Here is a 22,804-nt window from a genome sequence, read left to right on the forward strand (position 1 = left end):
CTTTTATAGCACGAGGACTAGACCAGAAATCCCTAATCTTCAGTTTGAGTTTTTCCCTAGTGCCCGACTACACTGCAGTCAATGTACTCTAGCTCCTCCTGTGAAGTTCTAGGCAAGCTTATCCCTATTTTAATGCCAACAGATCGCTGACATCCCATCGTGTACAGCAGCAGTGGCGGCAGCAGGAGCAGCTGCCTTCACTGCGCAGAGCCAGGGCAGGTAAGACTTCTCTTTCCCCGATTTAACGCTGGTCAGCATAATCCCCCTGGGTGCTGCTGAAAGAGCGTGCTGTGTTTCTGTGCACGAGAAAGAGAAGAACGCCAATAGGAGAAGTGAAAGCAAGGAGATGCCATCATGATACAGCCTAACTACCTGTTTAAAACAAGTCAGGGAACTTCTCTCAGGGTATGAACAAATGAAGCAATTATACTGGTTAAAAAGCAGGTTTGGGAGCCACTGTGGTTCAGCTAAATCCACCGCACCAGTTTCGTCTATCCACTGTACCTCAAGGGAAGTAGAAACAAAACCATAATAATGTAACACCCATTTCACGTGGGGCATATCACTGCAATTTGGCTTCCCTTATTGTAGGATAGATGCGGGCCGATGCAATGTTTTACAATGAATCTGCTAATACATGCTCAAGCCACAAGCTTCATTACTTTAAAAAAATTTGGCCTAATTATTCATCAGCCTATATCCAGCCATTCCTTTATCAAGCACAGATCTTGTAGTTCAGCTACAGCAGGCAGGAATCCCCTTCCCCCTCACCTGGCAAGATGTCTGAACTTGATTTGAATATGTTGTGGGATGGAGAACCCCCCATTCCTGGCATAAGTAGCTCTGTTGGCAACGTGCAAATACCTGACCCCTAGCCTCAGTTGGCCTAACTTCAGCTTTGAGGCCTTGAATTTCATCAGGATTCAGCCTGAAACTCATCTGGCTTTCAGAGCCCGCTAAGCTTCACAAAGCTAAGTTACTGGGGGTCAGGGAGGGGTACCTTGAGGCACATGAACCCCATCGCACTGCCTTTTAGAGTCCCTTTGCAAACCAAAACTCACTTTAAAAGGAGCTCCAATACAGCTATCAAGCACAGACTCCATTAGCTTGTGTGACAAGAGCAAGGCATTTCCGTCTTAATGCTGGCAAGCTACCTATGCTTTAGCTGCTCAATCGGCGCGCTCTAAACAATGCTGCTGTGTTTCAAGCAGCTGCTCATACATTTCATCAGGGAATTCAAATGCAAGGTGATACAGAGCCTGTAGACTGAGAAACGTAGTGCATTTGTGTCCAAATGGACTGTAAGTACCTCCAGACGGTCCTTGCAAAGCACGGCAGGTCTCCATAGTAACCGCCATTCACCGTAATTTCCCTTGAATTTTTTTTTTTAAAAGCTCCTTACAAAACTGCAATTTTTCCTCCATTATTTATGTATCTTTAACTTAGTGGAGACTTTTAGCCCTTTATAGCAGATGGATTATTCTCCTTTCAGTATCTGCCATTTCATGTCCACTTGGCACACACTTCACACGAGTTGCTGGGGGGACGTCCCGTATGCCGGGCTGGAATTTTGACGGAAAAATGAGGAACATTTGAGTCCAAACTGCTGAACTGTGTCTCTTCCAGGATGAAGCTTTGAATATACCACACCAACATAATGACTTGCATCTTTCAGGAGTGTCTGTGATGCCGAAGGAGAGCTAAAAGCCACCACGCTTAAGTGATGTAACATTCCCAAATATTATAATGGGATCAGAGTACACCCAACTCCCATTCAAAGGTTTTGAAAGTCACAGTCTCTCATGCTTCTAGAGTACTTTTAACTGTATTCACAAGGGTCCAGTTCCGGCACTTTGACTTACATGGACAAGCAGAGGAAGGTACTAAGCACTTTCCAAACATGAGAGCCAAGTACAGACATTCAGAAGGCCCAAGCCTTAATTGACTCAGTCTTTGCAGGTTTGTCTAAGCTGCATAGATGGAACCCATTTGCAAGTGAACAGACATTCACTTCTGATTCCAGAAATGCAGCCACATGCCTGCAGTGGCCCAGGCCAGAAGCTGGGGGGTCCTAGAGCGAGCCCTCCCTTCCCTTCTGCAGCAGCCACAAGGTGAGAGGGAAGCTGACCGGGGACATGGCCAGAGCTGGGTCAGGCAGTAGCTTCAGGCAAAAGAGGGGCAGGGAGGGGGATTAAACTCCCCTGTCTCCCCTTTCAGGCACAGGGTCCCCAGTCAGGGTCTGCCCGGCTTTCTGCCCCGCTGGCTGCTCATGCAGCAGGGCGCATGGCCAGAGCTGGCTGGCACGGCTCTGCCATCTGCCCACCTTACCCAGGGCCGTGGGACTGTGCTGGGAGGCCTGCAGGTGCTGCTGATGGGGGTACAGAGGGTCTGGGCCACAGAGGAAGGACTTTTCCCAACCAGCAATGGATTGGGCTGGCTGGGCCCATGGGAGTTGTGCACCTAGACTGCTCCTGTCTTCCCATGCTCAGGCCAGGCTGCACTGCAGGGACAGGGCCCTTCCCAGCTGGCGGTGGCTTCATGACAGCCTGGACCAGTGCACATGGGCAGCAGCTGGCTGGGCAGCAGCGCAAAGGCAATGTAGCTTTACAGCCGGACTGGCCTCGTGGGATGTGCCCACAGCTGCCTGGGTTGGCTTGGGGGTACCAGGAGGCCAGAGCCTGGCAGACTTCTACTGCAAGGACTCGGGTACCCGCAGCCTCACCGCACCCCCTGCATGGTGCCCACCCAGAAAGCAGCAGCAGTGGCAGCGGGGCAAGCAAGTTAACCCTTCCCCGGCTGCTCTCCTGGGACAGACAGCACAAGCAGCCACCAGTAAATGGGGGGAAGCGGGGGGGACAGTGAGTAGGGATCTGGGGTGCTAGGAGGGCAAGGAGGAGGCAGTGGGCCCAATCCAGGCCAGTGGGGTGGGGGCAGGGGTGAAGTGTATATTAAAGTGGCCACCACTCAGCACCTTAGTGTAACATGGATCGGAGAGAATCCTGCCCTGGAGAGACATAACTTTTAGCTGCCTAATGAGTGCTTGAAACTAGGCTCATGTGCAGACAATGCAGGTGTTAAGAGCCCCAGGAGCTGCCCCAAATTACTATGTAACAAGGTCCTAAGTGAAAGATGCCAATTCGTTTTTCTGTAATAAAACCTACCTAACCGGTTTGGCTTTACTACTTAGTGTGGCCATCCCGATAAAAATCCTTTATATCACAGTCATATTGTCTCTAACTATGTTGTTCCAGGCTCTGTAGAGCCCGATCCATTTCCCAACGAGCACTCCAATATGTCTATAGTCACCGCTGAGCACAAACCAAAAGGCTGTCCTGCCTTGTATTTTTCTACATCTTTCTCGTGCAATTCCTGTAAATATAACTGCAATAAAAGAAAGGACGATTTTAAAGATCAAGTGTAAAGATAATGGAGGGAAATGAGTTAACGAATAATCTGCTCCCCCCCTACACACTACCTTCTGTTGTGAGGTTCATTCACCATGTCTCATGCTAAACTAGTATAATACCTGGAAAGCCATCAAAGTTGTCATATTGTTCCTAACAGCGTCCTACAGGCATATGATTATCCCTACATTCTGGCGTACACCATTGGCCTTAAGACAGCCGATGAATGACACCAGCAAGACTCAATTTCCCTGGCAATGATTCAAGAACAGGGACCGTGAAATAGCTTCAAACAAACATGAGCTATTGGGAGGATCACGCGAGTGCCGGCAAAGTATTCTAGCTTAACGCATTTAAGTCTCATCAAATTCCAAGAGGTAGGCCCCAAATACTTGGTTGTAAAGGAAATAATGGTATAATAAAATCTGAGAGACCAACCACATTCATCTCTGCTGCTCTAGTTTGATACCAGAGCATATCAAAGAGATTAGTGGCTTTAGAGTTCTGCAAAAGGAGAGCTGCCACTTTATACAATCTGAACAAGATGCCAAATAACAGCAGGCCTCTCTTTAACTAAAGATACTGAAGGGGAGCAACAACCCATTCTGCTCTATGGTATCAGGATATCTCCATCCCAGTGTAGATGGGACACTTCTGAAAGCAGAACTCAGGCTTCATGAGGCTGGACTGTGCTCTCATTGCATTCAGGGGAGTAGAGAAACGGAGGGGGGAAATGCACCAGAACCTGGCAAGTAAAACCTACAAGAGCTTCAGGTTCAGTCTAAGGACAGGACTATATCTCTGGATTCCCTGCCTGTTTGTTTGCAGGGCTGACAGACAAAACAGAGGCAGCAAACTCTCTGGCCATCTGCAATCATCCAGAGAAGTCAAATGCACCTCCCCAAGGGCCGTAGTCATCTCTGGGAACCCCGCAGGGACCGACCAGCTGGAACCATGACGAACGGGCATCTCCGATACAGCTAAAGCACCGCTCAGGGCTTTTACAGGGGTGGTGCAAATCATGCACCACTCCTTGTTCAACCCTGTCCCTGAACGAAACATCTAGGTTTTAATCCCAAGATGCTTGTTAATTAGCACCAGCTGCAGAGGTGGTCTGAATTAATGACACCTATTCATTAAGGAAAGTACAGAGACCCACTGAGACTCATTTCATATTAAATGCTGATGGGCCAGAGAATGAGACCTTCCTCCTTGATAATAGTCATCTGGATTACCACTAAACCCAGAGTCCTAGGAAGAGTGTTTTACAGCAACACTCTGGCTCACTGACTTCCTCTATGCACAGAAAAGTCTGAATGCTTTAATTTCCCATAACAGCTTTAAAAAAAATGGTTTCACGTGGGATTTTCCAAAGCTGCCAGTGCTGAGCTAAGAGCTGCCTCTGTAATCACAGGGTAAAATTCATTTACTCCAAAATGGGAGGAGAGTGAAATCAATGTAAAGTACTTTGGGAAAATCCCACCTTTACCTTCTGCAGAGCCCAAGACAACTGCTGCAGCTTAGAGCTGAGGAGTCCAGTCTTTCAAATGTCACTCCTGATTCCACCACCCTGACTCACCTGTTGTGGTATTTTCATCTGAAAATAAGCCAGTTTTAAAGCAGTGGGATAAAGGATGACCTGTGAAGTCCTGCTAATTTCAAATGGGCATGCTGAAGCCTAAGTCAGTCCACAAGTCAGGAGAGCGGGATCTGTTCCTAAATTATAAGGCCATAATATAGTACTCAAAGTTCCTCTGCTCTGGACAGGGCAAAGCACACTTTCAAGCCCAGGAAGCCACAAACACAAATTGTTAAATCTGTCTAGATGTAGACCTAGATTTTGTATGGCTGTCAGATCACAGAACTATATACAAGTTTAATTTAGGCAAGATTCAGCCTCAGAGGAGGAGAATGTGAATTCTCAATCCATGTCTTCCCCTCTGTTAAACTGCTGTTAAGTCATGTTTCCAAGGAAACTTTTGGCTTGAAATGTCTAAATTCAAGCAAAGTTGGAGGGCTCTTCCACAAAATTCAACAGGCACAGCACAAGACCCAGCCAGCACCAGAAGCAGCACAGTTTTATGTCTAAAGCACAGAAATATAAATGAAAAATCTGTGAGCTCTCAGATACAGTTATTCGGCAACGTTGAGCATCAGCTAACCTGTCCATGCCTCAGTTTCCCCATCAAGAAAGTGGGAAGAGCCACCACCTCAGGATACGGCTCCAAAATACAGACTGCAATGGAAGTGCTGGCCAATATTCACAAGGGCAATCACCAAGGCAAGCATCTGAACTAGTGCTGAGCACCACCTGCAACTCTCACTGAAGTGACCAGATCAGTTAGTCTGTAAGGTGCACCTCTACCCTGCCTTGTTAAGAAGCTAAGAACAATAAGTGTTCAATCTCCTTTGAGTATGAAGCAGAGGGGGGTCTTTTCAAGGCAAGCAAGAGTTTGGTCACCACATCCAAGTAAAGTTAAAGGAAGCTGAGAATTAAATGATTTGCTCCTTTGAAAAAAATCTCTGTCACTGCCTGTAGGACACCCAGATTTGAAGCCTAACGTTAGCCTTGTATATGTTGTTTTCCTTCTCCTGATGTATCCCACAGTGATTTATTGCCACAGAGTTGGAATCCATGCCGATTCTTCTGTGATTTATTACAACTTGGCCAAGAAGGCCACAAACCCGTCTTTTGTGATAAATAGGCAACAAATGTACCACCTGCTTGTACCACACCATCCCTGAGACTGAAGGAGAGAGCCACTCGACTGTTTGCTTTGAAGGGGTTTTAAAGCAAAACAAACCCAGTTTTCAGCAGTCAGAACATTACGTATTTTCTTCCTGAACATCTTATCTGGCAGCAACGCACCTAAAACCTATTTTAGACATGTGACCAAAGATCTAGGCCTCCTCTACACATTACATTTATGTATACATTCATCATGACATAAGTGACAAGGGTGCTCTACATGCACACAATTTAAGGTGCCATAAAATGGCAAACCAGCCATAAAAATGTTCTACAGGTATGGCTGGTTTCAAGCCTTAGATTGAACATGTAGCAGATCCAGGCTGTGGCTAATAATCAGCTGATTATTGACCCTGTCCCCAAACCTGCAAGTACCTGGCTTCCCCTGCACTGGCAAGTAGAAAAGGCATGATCTCCCATCCCAAAATCACATGACCTACTATGCACACGTGGCACATGTGCAATGCATGATTGTTGAAATCAGGGAATCCGATCCCATGGCACTTTTAAATAAATGTGTGCCAAGGGTTGGGGACAGCAACGCATATACAGCTAGTACAAAAAATTGGGGAGAGACATGATGATATCTCAAAGTAAGTATTCAATGTTGTTGCTTCTCAAAGCAGCACTTTTCAACGGCTCACATGGCAGATAAGTATTTCATGGGCAGCATTAAGTACATGGAAGAAAGAATTGAGTATTATTTCTGCATCAATGGTCCATCTGCCCCTTTGAAGGCAAACTTATATACAGCCCACTACTCCGACTTCTGCTCCTCTAATTACCCATCCCCAATTCAGCGCAGACTAAGGGTATGCCAAGGAGGTAGGTCCACAGGGACCAGTTGAACCTCATCACTATGGACCCTTGCAACCCTTCAAACAGACCCAAGTGAGCATTTACCTGGAAGAACTGGATCATGAGGACAATCCCAGAAACAAGACAAATGGTCTCAGATTGTGAGGAGAGAGCCAGCAGAGCAGAGAGAGCACTAAAGCAAGGCGAGCACCAGACAGAGATCGTGCTAGGGCAGCAAATGAAGTGAAGGTGTTTCTCCAGAGCAGGGGGAACTGCAAAATTGGAAGGAGTTTGGTGCCACATCTACCAAGGTGAACGAGAAGGAAAGGTGCTGGACTACAAGTCAAGCTAAACATCACTTCAAGCCAGCCAAACTAATCAGACATCAAGTGAAACAAGTTAGCAAAAGACTTCTGACCTCCAAAATACACAGGAGCGGCTGCAGCAGAGGGGGGCGTATGCTCTAGCAGCAGCTCACCTCTCCGTGGCATGATGATGGATCTGCTTCCTCCACTTCCCTACAGCCAGTGGTCCTCCACTGGCTTGTAGGTCACTTCCATGCTCATGACCCTGAGGGCAGAAAGCCACAACTCCTCCTGCTGTACAGTACAAAGCAGCAAAGCTTCTGGACTCTCAGTAGAGGTCTACATCCCTTCCCTTTTGGGTGACATGGGGCAGACCATATCTTTTCTATGACTGGTCCCCTTCAGGCCTTCCAACTGTTCTGTCTCTTACCAGGGCCTTGTTCAATGTTGCCATCCCTCCAGTTTCCTCAGTACAAAGAGGCTTTTCTGGTCCAACCTAGGTCTCTTCTCCAGGATAATAGTAGCTAAGCCCCCAGAGGCTCTGTCTCAGGTCAAGGCCTTAGGGAAAATTTCACCCCCAAGATCTTATTTCAGCTTCACCTCTCTCCAAACCCAAGGGCGCTCCAGTATCTTTGGGGAACTTGGTGAAGAACTGCACATCAAGTATAACCCCCTCCTCAGGGTGCTATCCAGCAGTAATCACCCCAGATCTGGGTTGGACATTTGCTGTGGAAAAATGTGGTTTTTCCCCTTTAAAGGAGAAAAGCACAGATGGGATGGCCAGAGCCCCACTCCGCTTCACGCTGCTGCTGGGGAGCACAACACTGGTCCTCCCCACCATGCCGCAGCCCCAGTCCCAGCCATAGCCAGCGGTGTGGGATAGCGTATGGTAGGGAGATGCACTGCGTGAACGTTGGAGGCCATCCCCACTCTGAGTCTGCAAGGGGCAACTGGGGACCCCCTCCGACAGGGCTGGGGGGAGCAGAGGGCTGCCGGTGGGGAGTGAGGGGTACCAGCACGGCCGGGAGGGTAGGGGACTGTGGGGTCAGGAGTGAGGGGCACTGTCAGGGCCCCCTGGCTGCAGATTGGGAGTGAGGGACAGTGGCAAGGACAGGGGGCTGCGGGTTGGGAATGAGGGGCACCAGTGGGACTGGGGAGGCTGTGGCTTGGGAGTGAGGGGCAAGAGCATGAGCAGGGGCAGGGCACCAGCATATCAGGGCTGCTCAAAACCACAAAGCAACAGAGGGGACAGCCGCAGCTGGACCCACATCCTGGTGAGCAAAGGGGGTAGGGGGAGCTCGATTGAAAAAAATAAAATCAAATGCCAACATTTATAGGTATTTAGAATTTATTGTATTATAGTGATTGAAGCACTGGAGGCTTCAAAACTTGCTTTAAACTGTAAATATATCAATAAAAACATTGTGTTCAACTGATACCTATAGATATAGATATAGATATAGATATAGATATAGATAGATATATATGTATACACACACATATAGATAGATAGATAGATAGTGATGTTATATTTGAATCATGAAAAAAACAGATTTCAGGGTTTTCAATCAGAGAATTTGGGATTTTTAAATAGAGAAAACCAGAATCCTTGGTAATCACCAAAAATGCTCTTTCATGCTTCTCCCTGGGAAAGAGCCCAGAGTTCAGCTGTCATACCCCTGTGATCATATGCTCTGCCACTTGCGCTTCACAGTACCCTAAATCCCACATCCTCCCCTGTTCCTCATCAAATAAAATCAGGTGCTCAGAAGAGTCAGAGCCTGGAGCTGGCAGGGACTCTATCCAGTTTTGTCTTTAAAAGGAAATTTTGCACAGGGGAAACTGAGGCAGAGATGGAGTTGCCCAAGGCTACCTTGAGCATTTGTGTTAGAACCAGAAATTATACCCGTACTGCACGGCTCCCACCAGGACAAGTGCATGAGATTTCTGCGTCTGGTTAAACCAGTGTAAAAAGGACTGTTGTGGCCTTTGAAGCTGCCGGGACAATTTAAGCAGTCAGGAAGCTCCAAATTCGTCTGTTTTATAGCCTTGGTAAGTCAATGACTTTTCATCAGGACTAGTCAGATTAGCTGGCTAACATGTGGCAGGTGGTTGATGAGGTAAGGGAGCTCAAAGTAAGAGAGACAAATGTCCTAACACCTAGGCACAGGCAAGGAATATTCATTACAGTCCGATTTCATTTACGCTTTTCAGACAGAGAGCGCTCATTTTTGCAAACAGTTTTTGACTGGCAGCAGTAAATGCATGCCCTGCAGAACATCTTTATGAAAACTCGTAATTAAACAAACATTATTCCATCTAAAATAGGCAAAAGTGGAAATGGACATTCAAATTAACTGTGCTTTTCACTAGAAGTTCATGCTGAATTCTAGCTATGGCTTTACTTAGCTAATGTGAGTCCCGGTGAGACATCGCCGAGCTTCCCTACCTCATCAACCGCCTGCCACTGTTTAGCCAACTAGTTTGACTGATTGGCTGATAAAACTAGTTCACTATTCACCATCCTTTGCGTTTGGTGGTGTTGAATGTTTGGAAAGCTGTTAAGGGGCTTTTTCTTTTCAACACATCAGGTAATACTGGGGGAAGAGCAGAAAAAATCCCCCATGAATGCGTTATATATGTGCGCAGTCCCCTCCATTACAATATGAACCACTTGGTGAGTGACAGGGATCATGTCGGGTGAACTTGTTCTTCTGGGAACATGCCCTGCGTAACATCTTTATGAAAAATCATAATTAAATAAACATTGTTCCACCTAAAAGAGGCAAAGGTGAAAATTCAGATTAAATGTGCTTCTCACTAGAAGTTCAGGCTGAATTCTAGCGACAGCTTTGCTTAAGTAATGTCAGTCCCGACGAAACATTGCTGACTTACCGGGCTTATAATACAAATGAATTTGGAGCCTCCTGCCTGCCTAAATTGTCCTGGCAGCCTCAAAGGCCACAACAGGTTTTTTTTTCCACAGTTGTTCCATAGGACACAGAAACCCCATGCTACAATAAAGACGGGCAGTGTTCTGCCATAGAGGTGGCTTCATGTCACCGCGCAGTGGTGGGAGTAATCGGCATCGGTGCTTCAGTTCAGTGAAGCGGTGTGTGGCTTTTTGGGAAGAGAGGTGCTGCATACAGAAAAGTGGAACACAGGACAGAACTGCCATTAGCCATGATAAACACCACCGATAAACAGATGTAGGTAGGAACGGGTAGGCTAGAGGGCCACCTCACCATCCCCTGGTAAGCAGCTTAGTTTCCCAAATGAATGAATGCAATGACATTACCACTCACGTGGAGTCCCCATAGCAGTTGCCACCCAGGGTCCTTATAGGATGTGTCCTATGAAGACATGCAGGGGCTAGCACACCTAAAGGGAGGAAGCAGCATCCATTAGTGCAGTATGGCCCCTGCTTAGGCTTCTCGGCGGTGCCTTTTCCTGGGAACCCTAGAGATTTGCAAAGCTGGGAGCCTTCAAACTCCTCTCTCTAGAGGGGACAAATCTCCTGAATACTCAGGCTCTTCCCTCTCTATTCCTGCACTAGAGAAGAGGAGCCTCACAGATCACTGCCTCCTTAAAAAGAAACCCTCTGGGTAGCAAATGAACCATTGAGGACACAACGTAGGGATGGAAGTGAAGGGCAAGTGAACTGGAATTAGACAGTTGTAACCTACCAGCACCACTCCTGCTGATCATCACTGACGCATGACTACCCCATGCTCTCCCTGGCTGCCATCACTTTTGGGACAGGGATCATCTCTTTGTTATGTGTTTGTACAGCTCCTCCCCATAATGGGTCCTGGCCTCTGGGAGCAACCACAAAATGTGAAGTAATTGGGAAACAAAAGGAGGGGAAAGAGAAGGATCTACAGACAAGAGGAGAGGTGGAGAAGCCAAAGATAAAAAGAAGTGGAAAGCTGTGGACAGAAAGAGAGGAGGAAAATAACCCAAATGGAAATAGAAAAGATCGGAGGCCATTATGCATCTAAGGGCAGGACAGCAGGAAGATGTATCAGCCCAATAGCAGAGCTATTCAGTGTCAGGAATTAATCATAAAAAGTACTTACCCGTATAATTAAAGAGAGCCTACCCAAAGCCTAATGAAAGACACAACTCTGAGCAACACACTGCAGGTGGCACTGTAATTAAACAGCAAAACAAAGCCGGGTAGGGAGGAAATTAGTCTGAAATAGCTCAAGCATGAGGCGAAACATCAGACTCATATACTCACAAATATCCTCAATCCATCTGCTAGAATGGGCCACCTCAGTCATGCCCCTTCCTGAGCTGCTTTATTAGCTAGCGTAACACTTCTTTAAAAAAACAAAACATATTAAATGAGTTTCCTGTCTCCTGTGATAAGACAATGCCAAGATAAGGCCACACTCTGGCAGTGGCTGTGGCAACCAGGTCATTAGATATCCTTAACACCCTGGGCTCTGACCCTGCAGGTCTGAAAAGTTAAGCAGAGTCAAGCCTGGGCTACGAATAAACAGAAAATCTGGGGGCATCAGAAGGAACCCATTCTCTCTTCCCACTGAGTCACTTTTGGGCCCACATCCCAATCTAGGCATCAACTGGGGAAGGCCATGTTCCCCCAGGCACCAGCCAGGGTTAGTAGGAATAATGGCCACAAATTGTTAGAGAGAAGGTTCAGGCTGGACATCAGGAGACACTGCTGTATGGTTAGGGCTGCCAGGCTCTGGCATGGGCTCCCATGTGATGTGGTGCTCTCTCCTACCTTGAGGGTCTTCAAGAGGAGGCTGGACACATACTTGGCTGGGGTGATATGACCCCAGCACCCGTTCCTGCCCAGGGCAGTTGGACCTGATGATCTGTTTAGGTCCCTTCTGCCCCCAGCACTATGATACTATGAACCACCCACGCTCTTGAAGAAATAATCTACGTATTGACTGCATGCCATTGAAGAACCAGGACAGCTCACTGACAGTCTCACAGCATATTTCCCAGCAGCAAAAATGTTGAGCCCACTGTCAAACCTTAGTAGGGGTTGCAAATGGTGCCTAGCCAATGTGCCTGTCTCCCCCACAGTTTTATTTAATATTTCACTGGCTGCCCTAAACAACTGTATGGTGTTGCTTGTGAACGGTCAGACAGCTGCTCCATAGAAATGAAAAAGCAAGCAAGCCACTCCTGGCTAAGAGCTTTGAAATGAGTTTTGAGGTATTGTTTTCTAACCAAAAAGGTATCATTTGGTTAAGTACAGTCAAAGAGCCCAAGGCTGAATTATAGATTTCATAGATTTCATAGACATTAGGGCTGGAAGGGACCTCGGGCGATCATTGAGTCCAGCCCCCTGCCCAATTAAATCTTGTCAGATGAATCTAAACTGCGGATATTGAACCGATAAGCAAGTGAACAGACATTCACTTTTGATTCCAGAAATGAAGCCACATGCCTGCCATGACCCAGGCCACAGGTTGGGGGGGTGCTAGAGCACACCTTCCTGCTTTGCTGGAGCAGAAAGCTTGGGCCAACACTAGCCTGCCCACCCTGCAAAGCATCCTGGGATGCTGGGGGACTGTGAGTTAACTCGAATCTGGAGGGGATCAGGAATAGAAGTTCCATAAGCTTTTTTAACCTAAATCAGTTAAGCTCGATACTACATCCATCCAGGTTTATCTTAAACTGGCTCTGGCCATTTTGAAAACAGTTTATGTGCACTGAACTTCTGTTGTATTACAGATTTGAACCACTTTCCTATCACCTCTGCTGGTTTGTGTCTAATTTGTGCCCCTAGCCTTAGTTTCGAATAACAACGAGGACAGTCTACACACACACATTCTCTGTGCCTTTAATACTGGAGTAGGTTGCAATAATTCACAATTATAGGAGCTATTCTGCAATACAGGCACTAAATACTCACTTGACTCAGAACCCTGAGCCAAGGGGAATTCCTAGGCATCCCCAACTCTAACCTTCCCTCTTTGCAGAAGGCAGTTTAATTTGATATGGAACAGCTTTCTTTTTATCTCAAATCAATGCAAGCCTGCTCTTTGGAAAGAAATTGTTCAGATTCTACCAGCGAGCTATGTTATCCAACAAGCTTACACAAGTAGCAGCTGCAAAAACTTGTGCCCAAGTAAAGAAAAGTCCAACAACCAACAAGTTCTGGCAGAGGTTAGATCAAAATGCATGGGTCCAAAAACATAGTAAATGTCAGGAGACCTAAAATTCCCCAGCTTGTGTTCCAAGTCACAGAACAGTATTGTTGCTCTGACACCGTCGCCTAAAATCATTAATAACCAACATTCAGTGCCTCACAGTCATTGAAACCAGCTGCCTAAACTGAACGGAGGGGGGTTCCTCTGCTTTGCAGAAAGCCAAGGATACATATCTGACAAAACCCATCAACACAAAATACATAGATTGCAATAAACCTGGGGAAACCAGTGATTGTATCTGCAGCATAATAGATAAGCTCTGAAACATGAACACTTCCAGAGCAGAGCAAACATCAGTTCATTAGAAAATAGAAAAAAATCTATCCAATACGGTAATGAGGGCTGAAAGTGCTCCTGAACGGTTAGGTCTCTTGTTTGCCATTGGCAGATTTTCATTTATTTCTAACAGAATTTCTTCTCACATAGCTTATAAGCGTCCCCTCCCGCACGATCAGCCTCAGGGTTTACGCTGTTTGGCCAGCCTTGTACCCTCCTGCAACACAAATTCTTCTAAGCTGTGAGTAAGACCCGTGACAAAGTCTGGACAGCTATTACTATGTAGATCGTGGGCTTTCCAAGTCTTGGGGGTCACGCCCCATCCCTTACTGAGTGGTGCTGGTTAGAACTCAATGGACTACACTAAATGAGAAGTCCTGGTAGGGGAAGACATTAAAAACTACTATAGAACCACTTACCTACTCATAAGTGATTTTAAGCCAAAAGATGAGCAAAGGTAAGGAACTCATCCCCCCACAAATGACTTTTTGCATTATTGGAATTGAAAGGCTCGTCCTTCCAAACCATCAGGCACCAGCCACTCTGTATAGAGGCTATGAAAGACTCAGCATAGTAGATCATGCATTCGCCCGGGGTCCGGTCCTGTGCCCAGTGAAATGAAGGCAAAACTCCTGTTCACATCAGCGGGCACAGGTTTGGTCCTGTAGTTCTTATGTTGTTTCTGTACAGACAAGTAAATGGTGCCCCAATACATGCACTACTGAGTTAAATTAACTTTCCTCAACCTGCCAGGAAGTAATGTTCCAGTTGTATAACCAGTAAATTCACAGTAGTTAATTACTGCGAGAGGTTGGTTTTTTTCTTATTCCACTCCAAATTACAACTCTGCTCTAGAATACAACTCCCTTGCAAGCCACCAGCTACCCACCCATCCACCCACCCACTGCCAGATCTAAAATTATTTTCAACAAGGTAATAATAAAAAAGCATTTATATAGCTCTGCATTCCTAGAGTGCTGTGCAACTACAAGTTAATCCCTCAGAAACCTTTGTGAGGTTGGAAACTAAATATGATCATTCCCATATTACAGATTAGGACAACTGGCAAAGAGACAGCAACTGATTATCCCACAGCCATGCATGCAGGTCTTGATTCAGCAGATCCTTCCTGTTCAGTGAAACCCTTAAATGTACAGACTGACTTCAGTGGGACTTAGCCCTGAGCCCATGCAGAGTTCTAGCTACTTTGTCACTCATTTAACTCCTGATTGCACAGTGAACATAAGCAGGAGGTTTTCTCAAACAGGCTGTTCACGTCCACAGCCACTCTGGGTCCCTGGTGCTCCTCTATCTGTGCTTAAAGGCTAGGGACAGACATTCAAAAAGCCTAAGCCTGAATTGATTCAATCTTTGCAGTTTGTCTAACCTGGCTAAGCTAAACCAGTTTATAACCATACAGACATGCCCTCTGGACTGAAGAAATGCCAGCACATGCCTGCAGTGGCTCAGGCTTAAAGCCAGGGGCCACTAACGCAGCCCTCCCTCCCCTTCCACACAACTGAGCTGAGGGGAGTGTGCAGCCAGGCCCAGCAGGACACTGATTAGGGAGGGGTCCCCCCCACAAGCAGCCCAGCAGGGAGTTGATAACACAGTGTTTATCAGCCCTAACTGTGTTTATAAGACTGTTCATTAAGAAAATGAACAGCCTCTCTCATTAGTTCAAGCTCTTTTAAACAACCTTTTTTCCAAGGAAGGACCAGAGGGACATTACCAGCTACCTGTTGATTATCTCCAAAGAGACTTTCCTGTCTGCCATTGTCCCATCTCCCACAGCACAGACCATAGCCAGCATGTGGTCTGCTAGCTAATGCTGAGAGGTGTCTGTGTAAGGCAGAGGGGAGGGGGGAATCCCTGATTGGCAGGGAGTGGTGAGGGGAAAGGGAGAGCAGGGAGAAGTCAGGCAGATGTCTGCAGTCTCTGCCAAAGCTACAGCCAGGGACCATCCCTGATGGGCTGGAGCAGACAACAGAACCCCGCCCAGGGCTGAAAAGCATGCTGGGATGCTGGGGGACTGTGATTTAACTTGAACAAGGAAGGGGTATGGGACAGACGTTGCATAAACTGGGTTGACCCAAATCAGTTGAGCCTGATACTACATTCAGCCAGGTGTATCTCAAACGGTTTCAGCCATTTTCAAACTGGTTTATGTGCACTGAACATTTGTTCCGTTACAGGTTTAAACCAGTTTCTGATCACTTAAACCAGTTTATGTGTAATGTCTGTCCCTAGCCAAACTGTTCTAGTGGAGCCACACTGCCAGGGCTACCTCAGTCAGCAACATGCTCCAGCAACCAACAGCAAAGAGGCAATCAAACACTCTCTGAGAGCAGGTCCTCCATATGGTCTGTTTGGGATCATGACATACTAAGTTGCTCAGCCAATACAGCTCAGCCAATCATAAAAAATGATATTTCTCACTGTCACCGCTATACGTCTCCAGACCTGAAAGTGCCTTACAAATACAGATGTTCTAAGCATCAAACCACCTTTGTAAAACAGGTAAATTTTCTCTTTGAAAGACAGAAGAACTGGAAGCCTGTACAAGATTTGTGGCAGGTACCCAGCTGTGCAGCACCTCTAGGCCAGAGCTGAATTTAAGATAAAGATTTCTTGACTTCTGACTCCATTAACTGTGGCAATTGGGCATACACCCTCCCAGCAGCTTGGCTACATTCAAAGTAACAGCCTGCAATTGGCCACACACCCACCTTGATAGGCATCACAGATCACTGAAGATTCAAATCTCAAAGAAACATTGTGCAGCACTTCTGCAATGTAACTCGGCAGTGGGGGATACTTGTCTGATTTGCCATGTGAATTACCTGAAACCCTATTCTGCTCTAAAACTGACCGTTTCAAGTGAAACATACATAATATTTTATGGCTTTACCCAACAGTGATGAGATTTTGGCTAAAGGGCTCTACAGGTTTGAGAGTCTCCTCAATCCAATCCGTCCCCTTGAAAGAGCTCTAGAGCAAGGGTGTCAAACCCATCTGGCCCCAAAGTGCAGAGCTAGTTCATAGGTTGGATGCATAGTGCATGGCCAGCCTGGATCTGGATTAAGTTCAGGCCCATGGACCCCACACATGGCAAATCCAGCCCGTGTAGCACTTGCTTTGACCAATCCAGAACTGTGCCACATAAGCCAGTCTAGGACCCATGCTGCACTAGCCAGGACAGGTGCCAAGTGCGATGCATGACCCAGACTGCCCGGGGCAGACACTGTGCAGCACAGGTCCTGGGGCAGGTGCTGAGAGTGGCATGGGGCCAGGCTGACATATGCTGTGTGTGCCTTGTGGGTCAACCCCAGACCCACAGGCAGCACTGAGGGCTGGATGATAGGACTCCACAAGTTGCATCTTTGACACCCCTTCTATAAGGGATCTAAGCCTTACCAGAGCAAAATATCTCCATGAGTGCAACTAACACCAATTTTCATGTGGTTCAGCCAAAACAGTCACCCTAAATCAGGTTTGTATATGCATATTGTTGGCACCAGATGCGGCTTCTGTCGAAGTCAATGCAGATATCCTCTACAACGCCAACGGGATTAGGAATAGGCCCATTAAAAAACTCATTAGGTACAATGTCTAGGGAGGGAAGAGCAGAGCAAAGCAGAGAGGGACCTAGTATGAGATGGTCACCCGTGTCCTCACTTTCAAGCTACCACCCTGTTGCTGCTTAATCCACAGCAGAAATCTTAAAACACTCTCACAGCTGCACATCCATGGTTCATCAGCTGCTGTACACTGCAGTTTGTTTTCCTACGCAGGCACACACCACAGAGTCTCATATCACGGTCAACATCATAGTACCTGATCCCCAATCAGCAGGGCATTAACACAAAGCAAACAGTAAACAGGAGGAACCCAATATTGTAGTCCGTGTTCATTCCTGTTTTCCCAAGTGAAACTTCCACTGGACGGACTACAGGATTGATCCTCGAGTGTGGAACAAGATGGGAGGAGTAGAGGAAACGTATCACGGCACAACCATCACTGGGACACGCAGAAACCTCGAGGTCAGCTGGAATCACATGCACAGACAGCAGAAGGCTTCAAGCCACAACGATCCAAATGCCATGATGAACACTGAATAACTACACATCATCAAGGGAAAGGCTGGGGGTCTTGACCCTGCCTCAGGTACCTGAGGTACACGGTATAACCAATAAGACTTGAGCAGTCGATACAAGGTGATGCTGACCAATAGGTGCAATTTTCTTTAAGGTTTTGCCTTGAAGGGCGGAAAGTTTATGGATGATTTAAAAAAGGAGAGTTGCAAGCAACCAACCACGATTAAAATTAGGGCTCAGGGGAGAAAGCTATAAAAAAATTTTTTAAATTCTTTGAAGCAGATCTAATTACAAAGCAATTCTCAAGAAACATTTTAATGAGAGTTTTAGCACGCACTGAAGGCAAAGGATTATTTTTTCTGAAATATTGTAATCTCCAGCATCAAAAGCTAGCTCTGGCATGTAAAAGAGATGTCTGCCCTAAAACTATATGGAACGACAGCAAGTGGAGTCAGGAAAGAATTCACAAGCGCGCCTTGATCTCAAAGCTAGGTAAATCCACAAGATTGTCCTTACCCTGCACCCACCAAAAAAACTTAAAACTATGGACCCAAATTCTGCTATCTGCAATGATGAGTGCAGTACTTCCCTCCACCAGTAATACCCTGAAAGCAAGGGTAGAAGAATCAATCCATAACCAAAGCTTCTCCACGTCAGTCATGTAAGTGGCATCACTCAACATCAAAGAGACTACTCGTCTCCTCTAATAAAATGAACAAGATTTGGATGCAAAATGATTAGGAGAGATGGACTATTTGTACTCAGCAGAGCACTGGCAGGGAAGGTGCTGGGGTTGCTCTTTAGAAAACTTCAGACTGGAAAACCTGGCCTCTAATCCTGATTCTGCCACTGATCTAAAGGAAACTTCAGCAGGTCAGCATCAGATTCCAAGTCTCCGTCACAGTAGGATAAATCCAGAGTCAGACCAGTGTAGACAGAGTCCCTCCAGGTCTATCCTGACATCTCTAGGATTACAGCACAACTGTTAACTGCTCTGTTCCTCAGTTTCCCCTCGGGCACAATTCCCCATTAGGGTAACACCCTGCTGCACTTCTTAAGGGCCATGCTTATGCAGCACAAGTGAGCCCAATAAGCACAGCATGTTTGCAGTGATTCCAAGAATAAAATATCCCACTTCACCTCCTAATCCTAATCACCCTTGAGCATCATTTGCTCATGTAAATAATCCCACGATTCTTCAACCCTGGCTCACAACTGTTACTACTAATATTGTGTTAATTTTGTAATATTCCATTTAAGAGTAAATATTTTCATTCTACCTTTTAGCCCCAAAAGATCCCAAGGCACTTTGCCCAATACTTGCATACACAGCATCTGTAAGCTGTGACCACTACATAATCACAAAGCAGAAGAACACTGGAAAACATTCATGGCAGTTGGAGAAAGTGAAATTTTGCCTATGAAAACTGAAAAACAAAGTGGGGGGGAAGCCATGGACTGTTTAAGACTAGCTTTATTTTGGCTGACATAATCACCTACCTAATTCATGGGTGCAATTACTCTGACTACCTTATTAAGTCTAGTATTTAGTCTCAAAAAACCTCTTCAAATATATAATTGGTCATTTGCAATAGCAAGCAGATTTATGCATACACATTCAGTAAACCCGGACATAAATTAAGTGAACAATGGCACACACAGATTTTTACAGGTGCATACTTTTCCAAACCTGTCCATGTTGAACAGATGGGATTTGTTATCTTAAGGTCTTAATCAGAGCATATGTACACACACACACACACACACGCACGCACGCACGCACGCACAAAGAGTCAATAAACTTGTTAAGAACATTAGCTATGCTAAACTACTAAAAAATAATACCGAGTTAGCTTGCAAGAGTATTCCCAAATTCTCCCACCACCCAAATGTAGTGCCACATTATCAGGCAATATGTAGAACTATAGAAAGATATTAAAATGATCATTTCAAGTATGATCTGAGGAATCAAGCTCTAACATGATGATTATAAAGAAATGCTAGTATTTAAAAAGCCTGAAATACCTTAAACCTTTAGCTTTCCTTAATGATGACATTACCAGCTTCTTAGTCTCTGGGTTTGTGTCTTATCACAGGAATCTCGCAGTTACACATCAGCTGGCTCTCATCAAGCCAGTAACATAAAAGAAAGAAGTTGATAAGGTCACATAACATAGTTTGAAAACACAGTTAAAACTTTGTAGACTGCAGGGGAAAAAAACAGTTGGGCTATGCATGATTTAATATAGCTCACTTTGGTTCCCTTGTATTTTTAACTGCAGATCCTGTTGCTACATGTCTATAAAAACTTCTGTTCTCGGTTTACCCACTGTGTGCAGAAAAGGAAAAAAAAATAGATCCGAACTAACAAAAAGAGACATGTTGTCTTCAGTTCTACCATACAAAAAAGAATCCTCTTACCTGCAGAAAAATAGCACCAGCAAACTTGCCAACTGTTGCTCAACTCCTGAGCCACATTCAACACTCAGCTGGACTGTACTTGGTAGTTGTCAGCTAAAGTGGAGATTCCCACTTTCTCCTCAAAGAGAAGGGGTGGGGAAAAATGCACACCAAACTCAGCAGGGCATTGCAGGGAACAACAATTCTCTACATCCCAGCAACCAGGAACAAAGTGAGGGACAAGGGAAAGAGACAAAAAGAAAGACAAATGAATACAGAGAGGAGGAATCCAAGCCCAGAGAGAGATTTTCCTGCAGCGGCAGCAGGGACAATGCTCAGCATGAAGCCAGTCTCTAAGGGAGAAGATGGAAAGTGAAATGAAGAGGGATCCAGGAAGGGGGGTGGAGGTGGGGCCAGGGGAGGAGGGCTTGGCCACCGGATGGGGAAGGGATGTGGTCAGGGCGAGAGGAACAAGGGGTAAGGGGGCAGGGAGCTGGTGTGGGAGAGGCAGGGGAGGAGGTGAAGTGGGTGACTTGAAGGAACAAGGTGGATGCTGGGGTATGTTGTGGGAAGGGGAGGACAGTAAGAGAAAGGGGGCTGCTCTGAGACGGGACGCTGGAGGGGACTGAAGTGAGAGGGGAGCTAGAGAGGATGCTGAGAGGAGGGAGCTTGGAGCTGGTTTGGGGAGCAGCAGGGGAGTGTGGAGGGAAGGTGGAGGAGAGGGTGGTTAGGGTAGGGGGCAAATGGGTGGAAAGGCCAGGGTGGGGGCTATCAGGCAGCAGGATTCAGTTTCAGAAATGCTTCAAGCAGCAGCAGGGGGCTGACAGCTCCTGGGCCATTTATAGCCCGACTTGGCAGAGTATTTCAGTCTCTACAGTCGCATCCAAAATAACTCCCTGCTGGAAGGGAGAGGGTGACTGGTAGGGAAGGGGAGCCTGGCAGCCCGTTCAGGCTGTGAAGCAATTGGCACCCCATTTCCCATTTCCTGGAGATCTGAGAGGATGCTACGGTGTTGGGATAAGGGAGATGTATCCCACAGTGCCTTTGGGGAAAAATACCCTTTTCCAGCCTGGAGAACAGGTGGCTTCCTCTTTTACCTCTCCCTGAGCTCAGTGTCTAAATTAATAGTCCTCTGCTGGGATATTTTTGGTTGAATTTCAGCCCTGGCCTGTACGTTGGAGCCATCCATCTTCCCTCCACCCTACAAAGCACAAAGCAGGCAGTTATTCCTGTACAGACTCAATGGCCACAGTCAGGCATCCATGAGAAGTGTACAGGTCCTGGTGAGCTTCTGCACAATGCTGCTACAATACAGAAGAGGCAATACAAGGCATTGAACTGCACTGAGTCAGCTTTCAGGTCCTGCCGCTGTTCCATGCTCTCCTGTACACTAGTACCTTCTTCAGGTGTTATCCACTGAGCAAACTGCTACTCAGCCAGTGGAAAAGTGCCACCATCTGCCCCATAGCGAGCAGAGGGTGAACCCATGATCCACATGAGTGGGCACTATGCCAGTGGTTTTCAACCTTTTGTGGACCCCTAAAAAAATTTGAATGGAGGTGTGGACCCATTTGGATTGTAAGTGTGGTTATAAGAATGCATATTCTGGAGACATCTCACTCACTCCCTCACTCCCCCACCTTGGACTCTCCCTTGTTACTCACCCACTACACCTTGATGTTCAAAAGGAATAAAAGAGAAAAGAAGGAAGGTGAATTGTCACAGTCAGTGGTAGGACTTCAGAGGGAGCTCTTTCTTCACAGGGCTCCACCTCCCCTACACCCTGCTTGTACCCCACCTATCCAGGCACGTGATCTTCCTGGACCTTTCATCCTACCTGGTTGCCTAGTTATACCAATCAGTCCTTTTTAATCATTTGTCCATAGGACTTGGTGACTATCAATCCCAGTTTTGCTGACTCATTTAGCAAATGAGCTGTTTTATAGTTCAGCTGTTGGCAAGGCTCTCACTGCCCGCTCACCACATCAATTGGTGCTTATTGATATTTCCCAAGTCAGTGAGTTGCCATCACTCAATTGAATCTATATTTAATCAATTTAATAAGTTTTCCATCACTTGATTTAATCTCTCTTCATACTTCATCAATCGATCAAGTTCATCCTTAATCAATACCTATTTATATTCCAGCAAATAGCAAGTCCCATTATGCAATTAATCATTGTCTATGCCTCATTAATTACTGAGTTCATCCTTACTTGACCCTTACTTTTTCCATCAATTGAGGCATTCTTGCTCAACCCCCTCACTAGATTTAGGCTGGGTCAGTTTGTAAGCCACTCCCTCAATACCTCTCGATCTATTAATCTCAGTGATCCTTCCACCATGTTCAGACTCATCCCCTTTGTTATCGCACCTTTCTGCCATGTCTCTCAGTGCAGCCCCTCTGATGGAGGGTTTTTCTCTCACTGCCCAGTTTTGTCCATGGCTCCAATTTCCCATCTTCAGTCCTGACTCTGACTTGGTCCCCAGCTCCTGCCTCTGGTCCTGGCCATGGTTCTAGGCTCTGCCTCCAGATCCTGGCACCATTTCCATGTCTCCACGTGGTTTATATGAGCTC

General features: G+C 46.3%; 1 protein-coding gene across 4 annotated transcripts in view; it reads right to left on the bottom strand.

Moving 5' to 3' along the window:
• Positions 1 to 20,696, bottom strand: part of COL22A1 (collagen type XXII alpha 1 chain) — a 316,497-nt gene extending 295,801 nt beyond the window's left edge. Inside the window, exon 1 of one of the 4 annotated variants that reach the window (XM_090040702.1) lies at positions 20,248 to 20,696. The gene's annotated coding sequence lies outside the window, so the exon portion shown is untranslated. Of the gene's footprint in view, positions 1 to 19,851; positions 19,978 to 20,247 lie in introns of those variants that run through there. The other 3 variants (XM_090040701.1, XM_090040704.1, XM_090040703.1) reach the window with 3 other exon arrangements.
• Positions 20,697 to 22,804: the final 2,108 nt, after the last annotated feature.

The sequence above is a fragment of the Crocodylus siamensis genome, chromosome 3 (genome assembly GCF_052110815.1).
Source record: "Crocodylus siamensis isolate JL-2025a chromosome 3, ASM5211081v1, whole genome shotgun sequence".
Taxonomy (NCBI): domain Eukaryota; kingdom Metazoa; phylum Chordata; order Crocodylia; family Crocodylidae; genus Crocodylus; species Crocodylus siamensis.